Here is a 20,907-nt window from a genome sequence, read left to right as displayed (position 1 = left end):
GGATAGGATAGAGGATAGGATAGGATTGATGATAGGATAGGAAAGAGGACAGGATAGGATACAGGATACGATATTATAGAGGATACGATATTATAGAGGATACGATAGGATAGAGGATAGGAAAGGATAGAGGATATTATAGGATAGAGGATAGAATAGGATGGAGGATAGGATAGGATGGAGGATAGGATAGGATAGAGGATAGGATAGGATAGAGGATTGGATTGGATAGAGGATAGGATAGGCTAGAGGATATGATAGGATAGAGTATAGGATAGGATTGATGATAGGATAGGAAAGGGGACAGGATAGGATAGAGGATAGGATAGGATAGAGGATAGGATAGGATGGAGGATAGGATAGGATAGAGGATAGGATAGGATAGAGGATATGATAGGATAGAGGATAGGATAGGATAGAGGATAGGATAGGATAGATGATATTATAGGAAAGAGGATAGGATATGATAGAGGATAACATAGGGGATTGGATAGGATAGAGGATAGGATAGGATTGATGATAGGATAGGAAAGAGGACAGGATAGGATACAGGATACTATATTATAGAGGATAGGATAGGATAAAGGATAGGATAGGATAGAGGATAGAATAGGATAGAGTATAGGATAGGATAGAGGATAGGATAGGATAGAGGATAGGATAGGATAGAGGATAGGATAGGATAGAGGATGGGATAGGATGGAGGATAGGATAGGATAGAGGATAGGATAGGATAGAGGATAGGATAAGATAGAGGATTGAATAGGATAGAGGATAGGATAGGATAGAGGATAGGATAGGATAGAGCATAGGATAGGATATAGGATACGATAGGATAGAGGATAGGATAGGATAGAGGATAGGATAGGATAGAGGATTGGATAGGATAGAGGATAGGATAGGATAGAGGATAGGATAGGATAGAGGATATGATAGGATAGAGGATAGGATAGGATAGAGGATAGGATAGGATAGACGATATTATAGGAAAGAGGATAGGATATGATAGAGGATACGATATTATAGAGGATAGGATAGGATAGAGGATAGGATAGGATGGAGGACAGGATATTATAGAGGATAGGATAGGATAGAGGATAGGATAGGATGGAGGATAGGATAGGATAGAGGATAGGATAGGATAGAGGATATGATAGGATAGAGGATAGGATAGGATAGAGGATAGGATAGGATAGATGATATTATAGGAAAGAGGATAGGATATGATAGAGGATAACATAGGGGATTGGATAGGATAGAGGATAGGATAGGATAGAGGATGGGATAGGATGGAGGATAGGATAGGATAGAGGATAGGATAGGATAGAGGATAGGATAGGATAGAGGATAGGATAGGATAGAGGATAGGATACGATAGAGGATAGGATAGAGGATAGGATAGAGTATTGGATAGGATAGAGGATATTATAGGATAGAGTATAGGATAGGATAGCGGATAGGATAGGATTGAGTATACGATAGAATTGAGGATAGGATAGGGTTGAGGATAGGATAGGATCGAGGATAGGAGAAGATAGAGGATAGGATAGGATAGAGGATGCGATACGATAGAGGATAGTATAGGATAGAGGATAGGATAGGATATAGGATAGGATAGGATAGAGGATACGATATTATAGAGGATACGATATTATAGAGGATATGATAGGATAGAGGATAGGATAGGATAGAGGATAGGATAGGATACAGGATAGGATAGGATAGAGGATAGTATAGGATAAAGGATAGGATAGGATAGAGGATAGGATAGGATAGAGTATAGGATAGGATAGAGGATAGGATAGGATAGAGGATAGGATAGGATAGATGATAGGATAGGATATAGGATAGGATAGGATAGAGGATGGGATAGGATGGAGCATAGGATAGGATAGAGGATAGGATAGGATAGAGGATAGGATAGGATAGGATAGAGGATGGGATAGGATGGAGCATAGGATAGGATAGAGGATAGGATAGGATAGAGGATAGGATAGGATAGAGGATAGGATACGATAGAGGATAGGATAGAGGATAGGATAGAGTATTGGATAGGATAGAGGATATTATAGGATAGAGGATAGGATAGGATGGAGTATACGATAGAATTGAGGATAGGATAGGGTTGAGGATAGGATAGGATCGAGGATAGGAGAAGATAGAGGATAGGATAGGATAGAGGATGCGATACGATAGAGGATAGGATAGGATAGAGGATAGGATAGGATATAGGATAGGATAGGGTAGAGGATAGGACAGGATAGAGGATAGGATAGGATAGAGGATTGAATAGGATAGAGGATAGGATAGGATAGAGGAAAAGATAGGATAGAGGATAGGATAGGATAGAGGATAGGATAGGATAGAGGATAGGATAGGATAGAGGATAGGATAGGATAGAGGATAGGATAGGATAGAGGATAGGATAGAGGATAGGATAGAGGATAGGATAGAGGATAGGATAGAGTATTGGATTTCCCCAAGGCAAAAAATTTGTCGAACCCCCCCCCCCCCCTTTTCGAGATAACAACACGGACAAGTGGAAGGAGCTGATTCTCGAAATAACTTTCAACGAGGCAAGTTACGCATTCAACGAGGGCTTTACAAACATATAAGAATAAGTGGGGGTCAACTATCCAAAAACCCCCACTTCCCTCTTGCGAAATCCAGAAATTAGCAGAATTTTAGCATTTCTTAGCGTTTTTTCGTCACTTTCAGACGATTTTAGATAATTCGAAGCGATTTTAGAATTTTTCCCGTCGATCGCACGAGATTTTTTCAAAAATTCTTACAATTTTGCGAATTTCGACAAATTTTCGTAGCTAGTAGGTAGAGAGAATATCGTAGCCGCTAAGTAGATTTCTGCGGACCACGGCGATTCTGTGCGAATTTTAGATAAGATAGGTTAGGTTAATAGAAAAAATTAGAATTACAACTGTTTGTGTTGGTTTTTTGGTTTTTGGTTAATAAGGTTTAGCTAGTAAATTTTTAGAGTTTAGGTGTTAGATTTGTAATCTTAGTGTTAATCTCGAGTTTAGTTACTTTAAGTGTTAGTATATATAAAATAGATTAAGTTTAAGCGAATCGATTAGATTAAATTAAATTAAGTACATGCGCGAACAGCGATAATAGATTTTTAACGATTTTGTAGAAATTGAAAAGTTAAATAGAGGCAAATACCTTTAAAAAAAAAAAAGGATAGAGTATTGGATAGGATAGAGGATATTATACGATAGAGGATAGGATAGGATAGCGGATAGGATAGGATGGAGTATACGATAGAATTGAGGATAGGATAGGGTTGAGGATAGGATAGGATCGAGGATAGGAGAAGATAGAGGCTAGGATAGGATAGAGGATACGATACGATAGAGGATAGGATAGAGAATAGGATAGGATAGGATAGAGGATAGGATAGGATAGAGGATAGGATAGGATAGAGGATAGGATAGGATTGAGGATAGGATAGGAAAGAGGACATGATAGGATACAGGATACGATATTATAGAGGATACGATATTATAGAGGATAGGATAGGATAGAGGATAGGATAGGATAGAGGATAGGATAGGATAGATGATAGGATAGGACAGAGGATAGGATAGGATAGAGGATAGGATAGGATAGAGGATCGGATAGGATAGAGGATAACATAGGGGATTGGATAGGATAGAGGATAGGATAGGATTGATGATAGGATAGGAAAGAGGACAGGATAGGATACAGGATACGATATTATAGAGGATACGATATTATAGAGGATACGATAGTATAGAGGATAGGATAGGATAGAGGATAGGATAGGATAGAGGATAGGATAGGATAGAGGATAGGATAGGATAGAGGATAGGATAGGATAGAGGATAGGATAGGATAGAGGATTGGATAGGATAGAGGATGCGATAGGATAGAGGATAGGATAGGATTGAGGATACGATAGGACAGAGGATAAGATAGGATACAGGATACGATATTATAGAGGATAGGATAGGATAGAGGATAGGATAGGATAAAGGATAGGATAGGATAGTGGATATGATAGGATAGGGAATAGGGTAGGATAGAGGATAGGATAGGATAGAGGATAGGATACGATAGAGGATAGGATTGTTGATAGGATAGAGTATTGGATAGGATAGAGGATATTATAGGATAGATGATAGGATAGGATAGCGGATAGGATAGGATGGAGTATACGATAGAATTGAGGATAGGATAAAGTTGAGGATAGGATAGGATCGAGGATAGGAGAAGATAGAGGATGGGATAGGATAGAGGATACGATACGATAGAGGATAGGATAGAGAATAGGATAGGATAGAGGATAGGGGATTGGATCGGATGCAGGATAGGAGACGGTAGAGGATTGGATAGGATAGAGGATAGGAAAGGATAGAGGATATTATAGGATAGAGGATAGAATAGGATGGAGGATAGGATAGGATGGAGGATAGGATAGGATAGAGGATAGGATAGGATAGAGGATTGGATTGGATAGAGGATAGGATAGGCTAGAGGATATGATAGGATAGAGTATAGGATAGGATTGATGATAGGATAGGAAAGAGGACATGATAGGATACAGGATACGATATTATAGAGGATACGATATTATAGAGGATAGGATAGGATAGAGGATAGGATAGGATAGAGGATAGGATAGGATAGATGATAGGATAGGACAGAGGATAGGATAGGATAGAGGATAGGATAGGATAGAGGATCGGATAGGATAGAGGATAACATAGGGGATTGGATAGGATAGAGGATAGGATAGGATTGATGATAGGATAGGAAAGAGGACAGGATAGGATACAGGATACGATATTATAGAGGATACGATATTATAGAGGATACGATAGTATAGAGGATAGGATAGGATAGAGGATAGGATAGGATAGAGGATAGGATAGGATAGAGGATAGGATAGGATAGAGGATAGGATAGGATAGAGGATAGGATAGGATAGAGGATTGGATAGGATAGAGGATGCGATAGGATAGAGGATAGGATAGGATTGAGGATACGATAGGACAGAGGATAAGATAGGATACAGGATACGATATTATAGAGGATAGGATAGGATAGAGGATAGGATAGGATAAAGGATAGGATAGGATAGTGGATATGATAGGATAGAGGATAGGGTAGGATAGAGGATAGGATAGGATAGAGGATAGGATACGATAGAGGATAGGATTGTTGATAGGATAGAGTATTGGATAGGATAGAGGATATTATAGGATAGATGATAGGATAGGATAGCGGATAGGATAGGATGGAGTATACGATAGAATTGAGGATAGGATAAAGTTGAGGATAGGATAGGATCGAGGATAGGAGAAGATAGAGGATGGGATAGGATAGAGGATACGATACGATAGAGGATAGGATAGAGAATAGGATAGGATAGAGGATAGGGGATTGGATCGGATGCAGGATAGGAGACGGTAGAGGATTGGATAGGATAGAGGATAGGAAAGGATAGAGGATATTATAGGATAGAGGATAGAATAGGATGGAGGATAGGATAGGATGGAGGATAGGATAGGATAGAGGATAGGATAGGATAGAGGATTGGATTGGATAGAGGATAGGATAGGCTAGAGGATATGATAGGATAGAGTATAGGATAGGATTGATGATAGGATAGGAAAGAGGACAGGATAGGATAGAGGATAGGATAGGATAGAGGATAGGATAGGATGGAGGATAGGATAGGATAGAGGATAGGATAGGATAGAGGATATGATAGGATAGAGGATAGGATAGGATAGAGGATAGGATAGGATAGATGATATTATAGGAAAGAGGATAGGATATGATAGAGGATAACATAGGGGATTGGATAGGATAGAGGATAGGATAGGATTGATGATAGGATAGGAAAGAGGACAGGATAGGATACAGGATACGATATTATAGAGGATAGGATAGGATAAAGGATAGGATAGGATAGAGGATAGAATAGGATAGAGTATAGGATAGGATAGAGGATAGGATAGGATAGAGGATAGGATAGGATAGAGGATAGGATAGGATAGAGGATGGGATAGGATGGAGGATAGGATAGGATAGAGGATAGGATAGGATAGAGGATAGGATAAGATAGAGGATTGAATAGGATAGAGGATAGGATAGGATAGAGGATAGGATAGGATAGAGCATAGGATAGGATATAGGATAGGATAGGATAGAGGGTAGGATAGGATAGAGGATAGGATAGGATAGAGGATTGGATAGGATAGAGGATAGGATAGGATAGAGGATAGGATAGGATAGAGGATATGATAGGATAGAGGATAGGATAGGATAGAGGATAGGATAGGATAGACGATATTATAGGAAAGAGGATAGGATATGATAGAGGATACGATATTATAGAGGATCGGATAGGATAGAGGATAGGATAGGATAGAGGATAGCATAGGATAGAGGATAGGATAGGATAGAGGATAGGATAGGATAGAGGATAGGATAGGATAGAGGATAGGATACGATAGAGGATAGGATAGTTGATAGGATAGAGTATTGGATAGGATAGAGGATATTATAGAGTATTGGATAGGATAGAGGATATTATAGGATAGATGATAGGATAGGATAGCGGATAGGATAGGATGGAGTATACGATAGAATTGAGGATAGGATAAAGTTGAGGATGGGATAGGATCGAGGATAGGAGAAGATAGTGGATAGGATAGGATAGAGGATACGATACGATAGAGGATAGGATAGAGAATAGGATAGGATAGAGGATAGTGGATTGGATCGGATGCAGGATAGGAGACGGTAGAGGATTGGATAGGATAGAGGATAGGAAAGGATAGAGGATATTATAGGATAGAGGATAGAATAGGATGGAGGATAGGATAGGATGGAGGATAGGATAGGATAGAGGATAGGATAGGATAGAGGATTGGATTGGATAGAGGATAGGATAGGATAGAGGATATGATAGGATAGAGGATAGGATAGGATAGAGGATAGGATAGGATAGATGATATTATAGGAAAGAGGATAGGATATGATAGAGGATAACATAGGGGATTGGATAGGATAGAGGATAGGATAGGATTGATGATAGGATAGGAAAGAGGACAGGATAGGATACAGCATACGATATTATAGAGGATAGGATAGGATAAAGGATAGGATAGGATAGAAGATAGAATAGGATAGAGTATAGTATAGGATAGAGGATAGGATAGGATAGAGGATAGGATAGGATAGAGGATAGGATAGGATAGAGGATAGGATAGGATAGAGGATGGGATAGGATGGAGGATAGGATAGGATAGAGGATAGGATAGGATAGAGGATAGGATAGGATAGAGGATAGGATACGATAGAGGATAGGATAGAGGATAGGATAGAGTATTGGATAGGATAGAGGATATTATAGGATAGAGGATAGGATAGGATAGCGGATAGGATAGGATGGAGTATACGATAGAATTGAGGATAGGATAGGATCGAGGATAGGAGAAGATAGAGGATAGGATAGGATAGAGGATGCGATACGATAGAGGATAGTATAGGATAGAGGATAGGATAGGATATAGGATAGGATAGGGTAGAGGATAGGATAGGATAGAGGATAGGATAGGATAGAGGATTGAATAGGATAGAGGATAGGATAGGATAGAGGATAGGATAGGATAGAGGATACGATATTATAGAGGATACGATATTGTAGAGGATATGATAGGATAGAGGATAGGATAGGATAGAGGATAGGATAGTATAGAGGATAGGATAGGATACAGGATAGGATAGGATAGAGGATAGGATAGGATAGAGGATAGGATAGAGGATAGGATAGGATAGAGGATAGGATATTATAGAGGATAGGATAGGATAGAGGATAACATAGGGGATTGGATAGCATAGAGGATAGGAGACGATAGAGGATAGGATAGGATAGAGGATCGGATAGGATAGAGGATAGGATAGGATAGAGGATAGGATAGGATTGATGATAGGATAGGAAAGAGGACAGGATAGGATACAGGATACGATATTATAGAGGATACGATATTATAGAGGATACGATAGGATAGAGGATAGGAAAGGATAGAGGATATTATAGGATAGAGGATAGAATAGGATGGAGGATAGGATAGGATGGAGGATAGGATAGGATAGAGGATAGGATAGGATAGAGGATTGGATTGGATAGAGGATAGGATAGGCTAGAGGATATGATAGGATAGAGTATAGGATAGGATTGATGATAGGATAGGAAAGGGGACAGGATAGGATAGAGGATAGGATAGGATAGAGGATAGGATAGGATGGAGGATAGGATAGGATAGAGGATAGGATAGGATAGAGGATATGATAGGATAGAGGATAGGATAGGATAGAGGATAGGATAGGATAGATGATATTATAGGAAAGAGGATAGGATATGATAGAGGATAACATAGGGGATTGGATAGGATAGAGGATAGGATAGGATTGATGATAGGATAGGAAAGAGGACAGGATAGGATACAGGATACTATATTATAGAGGATAGGATAGGATAAAGGATAGGATAGGATAGAGGATAGAATAGGATAGAGTATAGGATAGGATAGAGGATAGGATAGGATAGAGGATAGGATAGGATAGAGGATAGGATAGGATAGAGGATGGGATAGGATGGAGGATAGGATAGGATAGAGGATAGGATAGGATAGAGGATAGGATAAGATAGAGGATTGAATAGGATAGAGGATAGGATAGGATAGAGGATAGGATAGGATAGAGCATAGGATAGGATATAGGATACGATAGGATAGAGGATAGGATAGGATAGAGGATAGGATAGGATAGAGGATTGGATAGGATAGAGGATAGGATAGGATAGAGGATAGGATAGGATAGAGGATATGATAGGATAGAGGATAGGATAGGATAGAGGATAGGATAGGATAGACGATATTATAGGAAAGAGGATAGGATATGATAGAGGATACGATATTATAGGGGATAGGATAGGATAGAGGATAGGATAGGATGGAGGATAGGATAGGATAGAGGATAGGATAGGATAGAGGATATGATAGGATAGAGGATAGGATAGGATAGAGGATAGGATAGGATATAGGATAGGATAGGATAGAGGATACGATATTATAGAGGATACGATATTATAGAGGATATGATAGGATAGAGGATAGGATAGGATAGAGGATAGGATAGGATACAGGATAGGATAGGATAGAGGATAGTATAGGATAAAGGATAGGATAGGATAGAGGATAGGATAGGATAGAGTATAGGATAGGATAGAGGATAGGATAGGATAGAGGATAGGATAGGATAGATGATAGGATAGGATATAGGATAGGATAGGATAGAGGATGGGATAGGATGGAGCATAGGATAGGATAGAGGATAGGATAGGATAGAGGATAGGATAGGATAGAGGATAGGATACGATAGAGGATAGGATAGAGGATAGGATAGAGTATTGGATAGGATAGAGGATATTATAGGATAGAGGATAGGATAGGATGGAGTATACGATAGAATTGAGGATAGGATAGGGTTGAGGATAGGATAGGATCGAGGATAGGATAGGATAGAGGATAGGATAGGATGGAGCATAGGATAGGATAGAGGATAGGATAGGATATAGGATAGGATAGGGTAGAGGATAGGACAGGATAGAGGATAGGATAGGATAGAGGATTGAATAGGATAGAGGATAGGATAGGATAGAGGATAGGATAGGATAGAGGATACGATATTATAGAGGATACGATATTATAGAGGATAGGATAGGATAGAGGATAGGATAGGATAGAGGATAAGATAGGATAGAGGATAGGATAGGAAAGAGGACAGGATAGGATACAGGATACGATATTATAGAGGATAGGATAGGACAGAGGATAGGATAGGATAGAGGGTAGGATAGGATAGAAGATCGGATAGGATAGAGGATAGGATAGTATAGAGGATAGGATAGGATACAGGATAGCATAGGATAGAGGATAGGATAGGATAGAGGATAGGATAGAGGATAGGATAGGATAGAGGATAGGATATTATAGAGGATAGGATAGGATAGAGGATAACATAGGGGATTGGATAGCATAGAGGATAGGAGACGATAGAGGATAGGATAGGATAGAGGATCGGATTGGATAGAGGATAGGATAGGATAGAGGATAGGATAGGATTGATGCTAGGATAGGAAAGAGGACAGGATAGGATACAGGATACGATATTATAGAGGATACGATATTATAGAGGATACGATAGGATAGAGGATAGGATAGGATAGAGGATAGGATAGGATAGAGGATAGGATAGGATAGAGGATAGGATAGGATAGAGGATTGGATAGGATAGAGGATAGGATGGGATAGACGATAGGATAGGATATAGTATAGGATAGGAAAGAGGACAGGATAGGATACAGGATACGATATTATAGAGGATACGATATTATAGAGGATAGGATAGGATAGAGGATAGGATATGATATAGGATAGGATAGGATAGAGGATAGGATAGGATAGAGGATAGGATAGGATAGAGGATAGGATAGGATAGAGGATTCGATAGGACAGAGGGTAGGATAGGATAGAAGATCGGATAGGATAGAGGATAGGATAGGATGGAGCATAGGATAGGATAGAGGATAGGATAGGATAGAGGATAGGATAGGATAGAGGATAGGATACGATAGAGGATTGAATAGGATAGAGGATAGGATAGGATAGAGGATAGGATAGGATAGAGGATACGATATTATAGAGGATACGATATTATAGAGGATATGATAGGATAGAGGATAGGATAGGATAGAGGATAGGATAGGATAGGATACAGGATACGATATTATAGAGGATACGATATTATAGAGGATAGGATAGGATAGAGGATAGGATAGGATAGAGGATAAGATAGGATAGAGGATAGGATAGGAAAGAGGACAGGATAGGATACAGGATACGATATTATAGAGGATAGGATAGGACAGAGGATAGGATAGGATAGAGGGTAGGATAGGATAGAAGATCGGATAGGATAGAGGATAGGATAGTATAGAGGATAGGATAGGATACAGGATAGCATAGGATAGAGGATAGGATAGGATAGAGGATAGGATAGAGGATAGGATAGGATAGAGGATAGGATATTATAGAGGATAGGATAGGATAGAGGATAACATAGGGGATTGGATAGCATAGAGGATAGGAGACGATAGAGGATAGGATAGGATAGAGGATCGGATAGGATAGAGGATAGGATAGGATAGAGGATAGGATAGGATTGATGATAGGATAGGAAAGAGGATAAGATAGGATACAGGATACGATATTATAGAGGATACGATATTATAGAGGATACGATAGGATAGAGGATAGGATAGGATAGAGGATAGGATAGGATAGAGGATAGGATAGGATAGAGGATAGGATAGGATAGAGGATAGGATAGGATAGAGGATTGGATAGGATAGAGGATAGGATGGGATAGACGATAGGATAGGATATAGTATAGGATAGGAAAGAGGACAGGATAGGATACAGGATACGATATTATAGAGGATACGATATTATAGAGGATAGGATAGGATAGAGGATAGGATAGGATATAGGATAGGATAGGATAGAGGATAGGATAGGATAGAGGATAGGATAGGATAGAGGATAGGATAGGATAGAGGATTGGATAGGATAGAGGATGCGGTAGGATAGAGGATAGGATAGGATAGAGGATAGGATAGGATAGAGGATTGGATAGGAGAGAGGATAGGATGGGATAGACGATAGGATAGGATATAGTATAGGATAGGAAAGAGGACAGGATAGGATACAGGATACGATATTATAGAGGATACGATATTATAGAGGATAGGATAGGATAGAGGATAGGATAGGATATAGGATAGGATAGGATAGAGGATAGGATAGGATAGAGGATAGGATAGGACAGAGGATAAGATAGGATAGAGGATAGGATAGGATAGATGATAGGATAGGATATAGGATAGGATAGGATAGAGGATGGGATAGGATGGAGCATAGGATAGGATAGAGGATAGGATAGGATAGAGGATAGGATACGATAGAGGATAGGATAGAGGATAGGATAGAGTATTGGATAGGATAGAGGATATTATTGGATAGAGGATAGGATAGGATAGCGGATAGGATAGGATTGAGTATACGATAGAATTGAGGATAGGATAGGGTTGAGGATAGGATAGGATCGAGGACAGGAGAAGATAGAGGATAGGATAGGATAGAGGATGCGATACGATAGAGGATAGTATAGGATAGAGGATAGGATAGGATATAGGATAGGATGGGGTAGAGGATAGGATAGGATAGAGGATAGGATAGGATAGAGGAAAGGATAGGATAGAGGGTAGGATAGGACAGAGGATACGATATTATAGAGGATACGATATTATAGAGGATATGATAGGATAGAGGATAGGATAGGATAGAGGATAGGATAGGATACAGGATAGGATAGGATAGAGGATAGGATAGGATAAAGGATAGGATAGGATAGAGGATAGGATAGGATAGAGTATAGGATAGGATAGAGGATAGGATAGGATAGAGGATAGGATAGGATAGATGATAGGATAGGATATAGGATAGGATAGGATAGAGGATAGGATAGGATAGAGTATAGGATAGGATAGAGGATGGGATAGGATGGAGGATAGGATAGGATAGAGGATAGGATAGGATAGAGGATAGGATAGGATAGAGGATAGGATACGATAGAGGATAGGATAGAGGATAGGATAGAGTATTGGATAGGATAGAGGATATTATAGGATAGAGGATAGGATAGGATAGCGGATAGGATAGGATGGAGTATACGATAGAATTGAGGATAGGATAGGATCGAGGATAGGAGAAGATAGAGGATAGGATAGGATAGAGGATGCGATACGATAGAGGATAGTATAGGATAGAGGATAGGATAGGATATAGGATAGGATAGGGTAGAGGATAGGATAGGATAGAGGATAGGATAGGATAGAGGATTGAATAGGATAGAGGATAGGATAGGATAGAGGATAGGATAGGATAGAGGATACGATATTATAGAGGATACGATATTGTAGAGGATATGATAGGATAGAGGATAGGATAGGATAGAGGATAGGATAGTATAGAGGATAGGATAGGATACAGGATAGGATAGGATAGAGGATAGGATAGGATAGAGGATAGGATAGAGGATAGGATAGGATAGAGGATAGGATATTATAGAGGATAGGATAGGATAGAGGATAACATAGGGGATTGGATAGCATAGAGGATAGGAGACGATAGAGGATAGGATAGGATAGAGGATCGGATAGGATAGAGGATAGGATAGGATAGAGGATAGGATAGGATTGATGATAGGATAGGAAAGAGGACAGGATAGGATACAGGATACGATATTATAGAGGATACGATATTATAGAGGATACGATAGGATAGAGGATAGGAAAGGATAGAGGATATTATAGGATAGAGGATAGAATAGGATGGAGGATAGGATAGGATGGAGGATAGGATAGGATAGAGGATAGGATAGGATAGAGGATTGGATTGGATAGAGGATAGGATAGGCTAGAGGATATGATAGGATAGAGTATAGGATAGGATTGATGATAGGATAGGAAAGGGGACAGGATAGGATAGAGGATAGGATAGGATAGAGGATAGGATAGGATGGAGGATAGGATAGGATAGAGGATAGGATAGGATAGAGGATATGATAGGATAGAGGATAGGATAGGATAGAGGATAGGATAGGATAGATGATATTATAGGAAAGAGGATAGGATATGATAGAGGATAACATAGGGGATTGGATAGGATAGAGGATAGGATAGGATTGATGATAGGATAGGAAAGAGGACAGGATAGGATACAGGATACTATATTATAGAGGATAGGATAGGATAAAGGATAGGATAGGATAGAGGATAGAATAGGATAGAGTATAGGATAGGATAGAGGATAGGATAGGATAGAGGATAGGATAGGATAGAGGATAGGATAGGATAGAGGATGGGATAGGATGGAGGATAGGATAGGATAGAGGATAGGATAGGATAGAGGATAGGATAAGATAGAGGATTGAATAGGATAGAGGATAGGATAGGATAGAGGATAGGATAGGATAGAGCATAGGATAGGATATAGGATACGATAGGATAGAGGATAGGATAGGATAGAGGATAGGATAGGATAGAGGATTGGATAGGATAGAGGATAGGATAGGATAGAGGATAGGATAGGATAGAGGATATGATAGGATAGAGGATAGGATAGGATAGAGGATAGGATAGGATAGACGATATTATAGGAAAGAGGATAGGATATGATAGAGGATACGATATTATAGAGGATAGGATAGGATAGAGGATAGGATAGGATGGAGGATAGGATAGGATAGAGGATAGGATAGGATAGAGGATATGATAGGATAGAGGATAGGATAGGATAGAGGATAGGATAGGATAGAGGATACGATATTATAGAGGATACGATATTATAGAGGATATGATAGGATAGAGGATAGGATAGGATAGAGGATAGGATAGGATACAGGATAGGATAGGATAGAGGATAGTATAGGATAAAGGATAGGATAGGATAGAGGATAGGATAGGATAGAGTATAGGATAGGATAGAGGATAGGATAGGATAGAGGATAGGATAGGATAGATGATAGGATAGGATATAGGATAGGATAGGATAGAGGATGGGATAGGATGGAGCATAGGATAGGATAGAGGATAGGATAGGATAGAGGATAGGATAGGATAGGATAGAGGATGGGATAGGATGGAGCATAGGATAGGATAGAGGATAGGATAGGATAGAGGATAGGATAGGATAGAGGATAGGATACGATAGAGGATAGGATAGAGGATAGGATAGAGTATTGGATAGGATAGAGGATATTATAGGATAGAGGATAGGATAGGATGGAGTATACGATAGAATTGAGGATAGGATAGGGTTGAGGATAGGATAGGATCGAGGATAGGATAGGATAGAGGATAGGATAGGATGGAGCATAGGATAGGATAGAGGATAGGATAGGATATAGGATAGGATAGGGTAGAGGATAGGACAGGATAGAGGATAGGATAGGATAGAGGATTGAATAGGATAGAGGATAGGATAGGATAGAGGATAGGATAGGATAGAGGATACGATATTATAGAGGATACGATATTATAGAGGATAGGATAGGATAGAGGATAGGATAGGATAGAGGATAAGATAGGATAGAGGATAGGATAGGAAAGAGGACAGGATAGGATACAGGATACGATATTATAGAGGATAGGATAGGACAGAGGATAGGATAGGATAGAGGGTAGGATAGGATAGAAGATCGGATAGGATAGAGGATAGGATAGTATAGAGGATAGGATAGGATACAGGATAGCATAGGATAGAGGATAGGATAGGATAGAGGATAGGATAGAGGATAGGATAGGATAGAGGATAGGATATTATAGAGGATAGGATAGGATAGAGGATAACATAGGGGATTGGATAGCATAGAGGATAGGAGACGATAGAGGATAGGATAGGATAGAGGATCGGATTGGATAGAGGATAGGATAGGATAGAGGATAGGATAGGATTGATGCTAGGATAGGAAAGAGGACAGGATAGGATACAGGATACGATATTATAGAGGATACGATATTATAGAGGATACGATAGGATAGAGGATAGGATAGGATAGTGGATAGGATAGGATAGAGGATAGGATAGGATAGAGGATAGGATAGGATAGAGGATTGGATAGGATAGAGGATAGGATGGGATAGACGATAGGATAGGATATAGTATAGGATAGGAAAGAGGACAGGATAGGATACAGGATACGATATTATAGAGGATACGATATTATAGAGGATAGGATAGGATAGAGGATAGGATAGGATATAGGATAGGATAGGATAGAGGATAGGATAGGATAGAGGATAGGATAGGATAGAGGATAGGATAGGATAGAGGATTCGATAGGACAGAGGGTAGGATAGGATAGAAGATCGGATAGGATAGAGGATAGGATAGGATGGAGCATAGGATAGGATAGAGGATAGGATAGGATAGAGGATAGGATAGGATAGAGGATAGGATACGATAGAGGATTGAATAGGATAGAGGATAGGATAGGATAGAGGATAGGATAGGATAGAGGATACGATATTATAGAGGATACGATATTATAGAGGATATGATAGGATAGAGGATAGGATAGGATAGAGGATAGGATAGGATAGGATACAGGATACGATATTATAGAGGATACGATATTATAGAGGATAGGATAGGATAGAGGATAGGATAGGATAGAGGATAAGATAGGATAGAGGATAGGATAGGAAAGAGGACAGGATAGGATACAGGATACGATATTATAGAGGATAGGATAGGACAGAGGATAGGATAGGATAGAGGGTAGGATAGGATAGAAGATCGGATAGGATAGAGGATAGGATAGTATAGAGGATAGGATAGGATACAGGATAGCATAGGATAGAGGATAGGATAGGATAGAGGATAGGATAGAGGATAGGATAGGATAGAGGATAGGATATTATAGAGGATAGGATAGGATAGAGGATAACATAGGGGATTGGATAGCATAGAGGATAGGAGACGATAGAGGATAGGATAGGATAGAGGATCGGATTGGATAGAGGATAGGATAGGATAGAGGATAGGATAGGATTGATGCTAGGATAGGAAAGAGGACAGGATAGGATACAGGATACGATATTATAGAGGATACGATATTATAGAGGATACGATAGGATAGAGGATAGGATAGGATAGTGGATAGGATAGGATAGAGGATAGGATAGGATAGAGGATAGGATAGGATAGAGGATTGGATAGGATAGAGGATAGGATGGGATAGACGATAGGATAGGATATAGTATAGGATAGGAAAGAGGACAGGATAGGATACAGGATACGATATTATAGAGGATACGATATTATAGAGGATAGGATAGGATAGAGGATAGGATAGGATATAGGATAGGATAGGATAGAGGATAGGATAGGATAGAGGATAGGATAGGATAGAGGATAGGATAGGATAGAGGATTCGATAGGACAGAGGGTAGGATAGGATAGAAGATCGGATAGGATAGAGGATAGGATAGGATGGAGCATAGGATAGGATAGAGGATAGGATAGGATAGAGGATAGGATAGGATAGAGGATAGGATACGATAGAGGATTGAATAGGATAGAGGATAGGATAGGATAGAGGATAGGATAGGATAGAGGATACGATATTATAGAGGATACGATATTATAGAGGATATGATAGGATAGAGGATAGGATAGGATAGAGGATAGGATAGGATAGGATACAGGATACGATATTATAGAGGATACGATATTATAGAGGATAGGATAGGATAGAGGATAGGATAGGATAGAGGATAAGATAGGATAGAGGATAGGATAGGAAAGAGGACAGGATAGGATACAGGATACGATATTATAGAGGATAGGATAGGACAGAGGATAGGATAGGATAGAGGGTAGGATAGGATAGAAGATCGGATAGGATAGAGGATAGGATAGTATAGAGGATAGGATAGGATACAGGATAGCATAGGATAGAGGATAGGATAGGATAGAGGATAGGATAGAGGATAGGATAGGATAGAGGATAGGATATTATAGAGGATAGGATAGGATAGAGGATAACATAGGGGATTGGATAGCATAGAGGATAGGAGACGATAGAGGATAGGATAGGATAGAGGATCGGATAGGATAGAGGATAGGATAGGATAGAGGATAGGATAGGATTGATGATAGGATAGGAAAGAGGATAAGATAGGATACAGGATACGATATTATAGAGGATACGATATTATAGAGGATACGATAGGATAGAGGATAGGATAGGATAGAGGATAGGATAGGATAGAGGATAGGATAGGATAGAGGATAGGATAGGATAGAGGATAGGATAGGATAGAGGATTGGATAGGATAGAGGATAGGATGGGATAGACGATAGGATAGGATATAGTATAGGATAGGAAAGAGGACAGGATAGGATACAGGATACGATATTATAGAGGATACGATATTATAGAGGATAGGATAGGATAGAGGATAGGATAGGATATAGGATAGGATAGGATAGAGGATAGGATAGGATAGAGGATAGGATAGGATAGAGGATAGGATAGGATAGAGGATTGGATAGGATAGAGGATGCGGTAGGATAGAGGATAGGATAGGATAGAGGATAGGATAGGATAGAGGATTGGATAGGAGAGAGGATAGGATGGGATAGACGATAGGATAGGATATAGTATAGGATAGGAAAGAGGACAGGATAGGATACAGGATACGATATTATAGAGGATACGATATTATAGAGGATAGGATAGGATAGAGGATAGGATAGGATATAGGATAGGATAGGATAGAGGATTGGATAGGATAGAGGATAGGATGGGATAGACGATAGGATAGGATATAGTATAGGATAGGAAAGAGGACAGGATAGGATACAGGATACGATATTATAGAGGATACGATATTATAGAGGATAGGATAGGATAGAGGATAGGATAGGATATAGGATAGGATAGGATAGAGGATAGGATAGGATAGAGGATAGGATAGGATAGAGGATAGGATAGGATAGAGGATTCGATAGGACAGAGGGTAGGATAGGATAGAAGATCGGATAGGATAGAGGATAGGATAGGATGGAGCATAGGATAGGATAGAGGATAGGATAGGATAGAGGATAGGATAGGATAGAGGATAGGATACGATAGAGGATTGAATAGGATAGAGGATAGGATAGGATAGAGGATAGGATAGGATAGAGGATACGATATTATAGAGGATACGATATTATAGAGGATATGATAGGATAGAGGATAGGATAGGATAGAGGATAGGATAGGATAGGATACAGGATACGATATTATAGAGGATACGATATTATAGAGGATAGGATAGGATAGAGGATAGGATAGGATAGAGGATAAGATAGGATAGAGGATAGGATAGGAAAGAGGACAGGATAGGATACAGGATACGATATTATAGAGGATAGGATAGGACAGAGGATAGGATAGGATAGAGGGTAGGATAGGATAGAAGATCGGATAGGATAGAGGATAGGATAGTATAGAGGATAGGATAGGATACAGGATAGCATAGGATAGAGGATAGGATAGGATAGAGGATAGGATAGAGGATAGGATAGGATAGAGGATAGGATATTATAGAGGATAGGATAGGATAGAGGATAACATAGGGGATTGGATAGCATAGAGGATAGGAGACGATAGAGGATAGGATAGGATAGAGGATCGGATAGGATAGAGGATAGGATAGGATAGAGGATAGGATAGGATTGATGATAGGATAGGAAAGAGGATAAGATAGGATACAGGATACGATATTATAGAGGATACGATATTATAGAGGATACGATAGGATAGAGGATAGGATAGGATAGAGGATAGGATAGGATAGAGGATAGGATAGGATAGAGGATAGGATAGGATAGAGGATAGGATAGGATAGAGGATTGGATAGGATAGAGGATAGGATGGGATAGACGATAGGATAGGATATAGTATAGGATAGGAAAGAGGACAGGATAGGATACAGGATACGATATTATAGAGGATACGATATTATAGAGGATAGGATAGGATAGAGGATAGGATAGGATATAGGATAGGATAGGATAGAGGATAGGATAGGATAGAGGATAGGATAGGATAGAGGATAGGATAGGATAGAGGATTGGATAGGATAGAGGATGCGGTAGGATAGAGGATAGGATAGGATAGAGGATAGGATAGGATAGAGGATTGGATAGGAGAGAGGATAGGATGGGATAGACGATAGGATAGGATATAGTATAGGATAGGAAAGAGGACAGGATAGGATACAGGATACGATATTATAGAGGATACGATATTATAGAGGATAGGATAGGATAGAGGATAGGATAGGATATAGGATAGGATAGGATAGAGGATAGGATAGGATAGAGGATAGGATAGGACAGAGGATAAGATAGGATAGAGGATAGGATAGGATAGATGATAGGATAGGATATAGGATAGGATAGGATAGAGGATGGGATAGGATGGAGCATAGGATAGGATAGAGGATAGGATAGGATAGAGGATAGGATACGATAGAGGATAGGATAGAGGATAGGATAGAGTATTGGATAGGATAGAGGATATTATAGGATAGAGGATAGGATAGGATAGCGGATAGGATAGGATTGAGTATACGATAGAATTGAGGATAGGATAGGGTTGAGGATAGGATAGGATCGAGGACAGGAGAAGATAGAGGATAGGATAGGATAGAGGATGCGATACGATAGAGGATAGTATAGGATAGAGGATAGGATAGGATATAGGATAGGATGGGGTAGAGGATAGGATAGGATAGAGGATAGGATAGGATAGAGGAAAGGATAGGATAGAGGGTAGGATAGGACAGAGGATACGATATTATAGAGGATACGATATTATAGAGGATATGATAGGATAGAGGATAGGATAGGATAGAGGATAGGATAGGATACAGGATAGGATAGGATAGAGGATAGGATAGGATAAAGGATAGGATAGGATAGAGGATAGGATAGGATAGAGTATAGGATAGGATAGAGGATAGGATAGGATAGAGGATAGGATAGGATAGATGATAGGATAGGATATAGGATAGGATAGGATAGAGGATGGGATAGGATGGAGCATAGGATAGGATAGAGGATAGGATAGGATAGAGGATAGGATAGGATAGAGGATAGGATACGATAGAGGATAGGATAGAGGATAGGATAAAGTATTGGATAGGATAGAGGATATTATAGGATAGAGGAT

This window comes from Halictus rubicundus, unplaced genomic scaffold, assembly GCF_050948215.1.
Source record: "Halictus rubicundus isolate RS-2024b unplaced genomic scaffold, iyHalRubi1_principal scaffold0038, whole genome shotgun sequence".
In the NCBI taxonomy this organism is placed as follows: domain Eukaryota; kingdom Metazoa; phylum Arthropoda; class Insecta; order Hymenoptera; family Halictidae; genus Halictus; species Halictus rubicundus.
The sequence above is the reverse complement of the archived record's forward strand: the minus strand, read 5'-3'. Positions refer to the sequence as shown.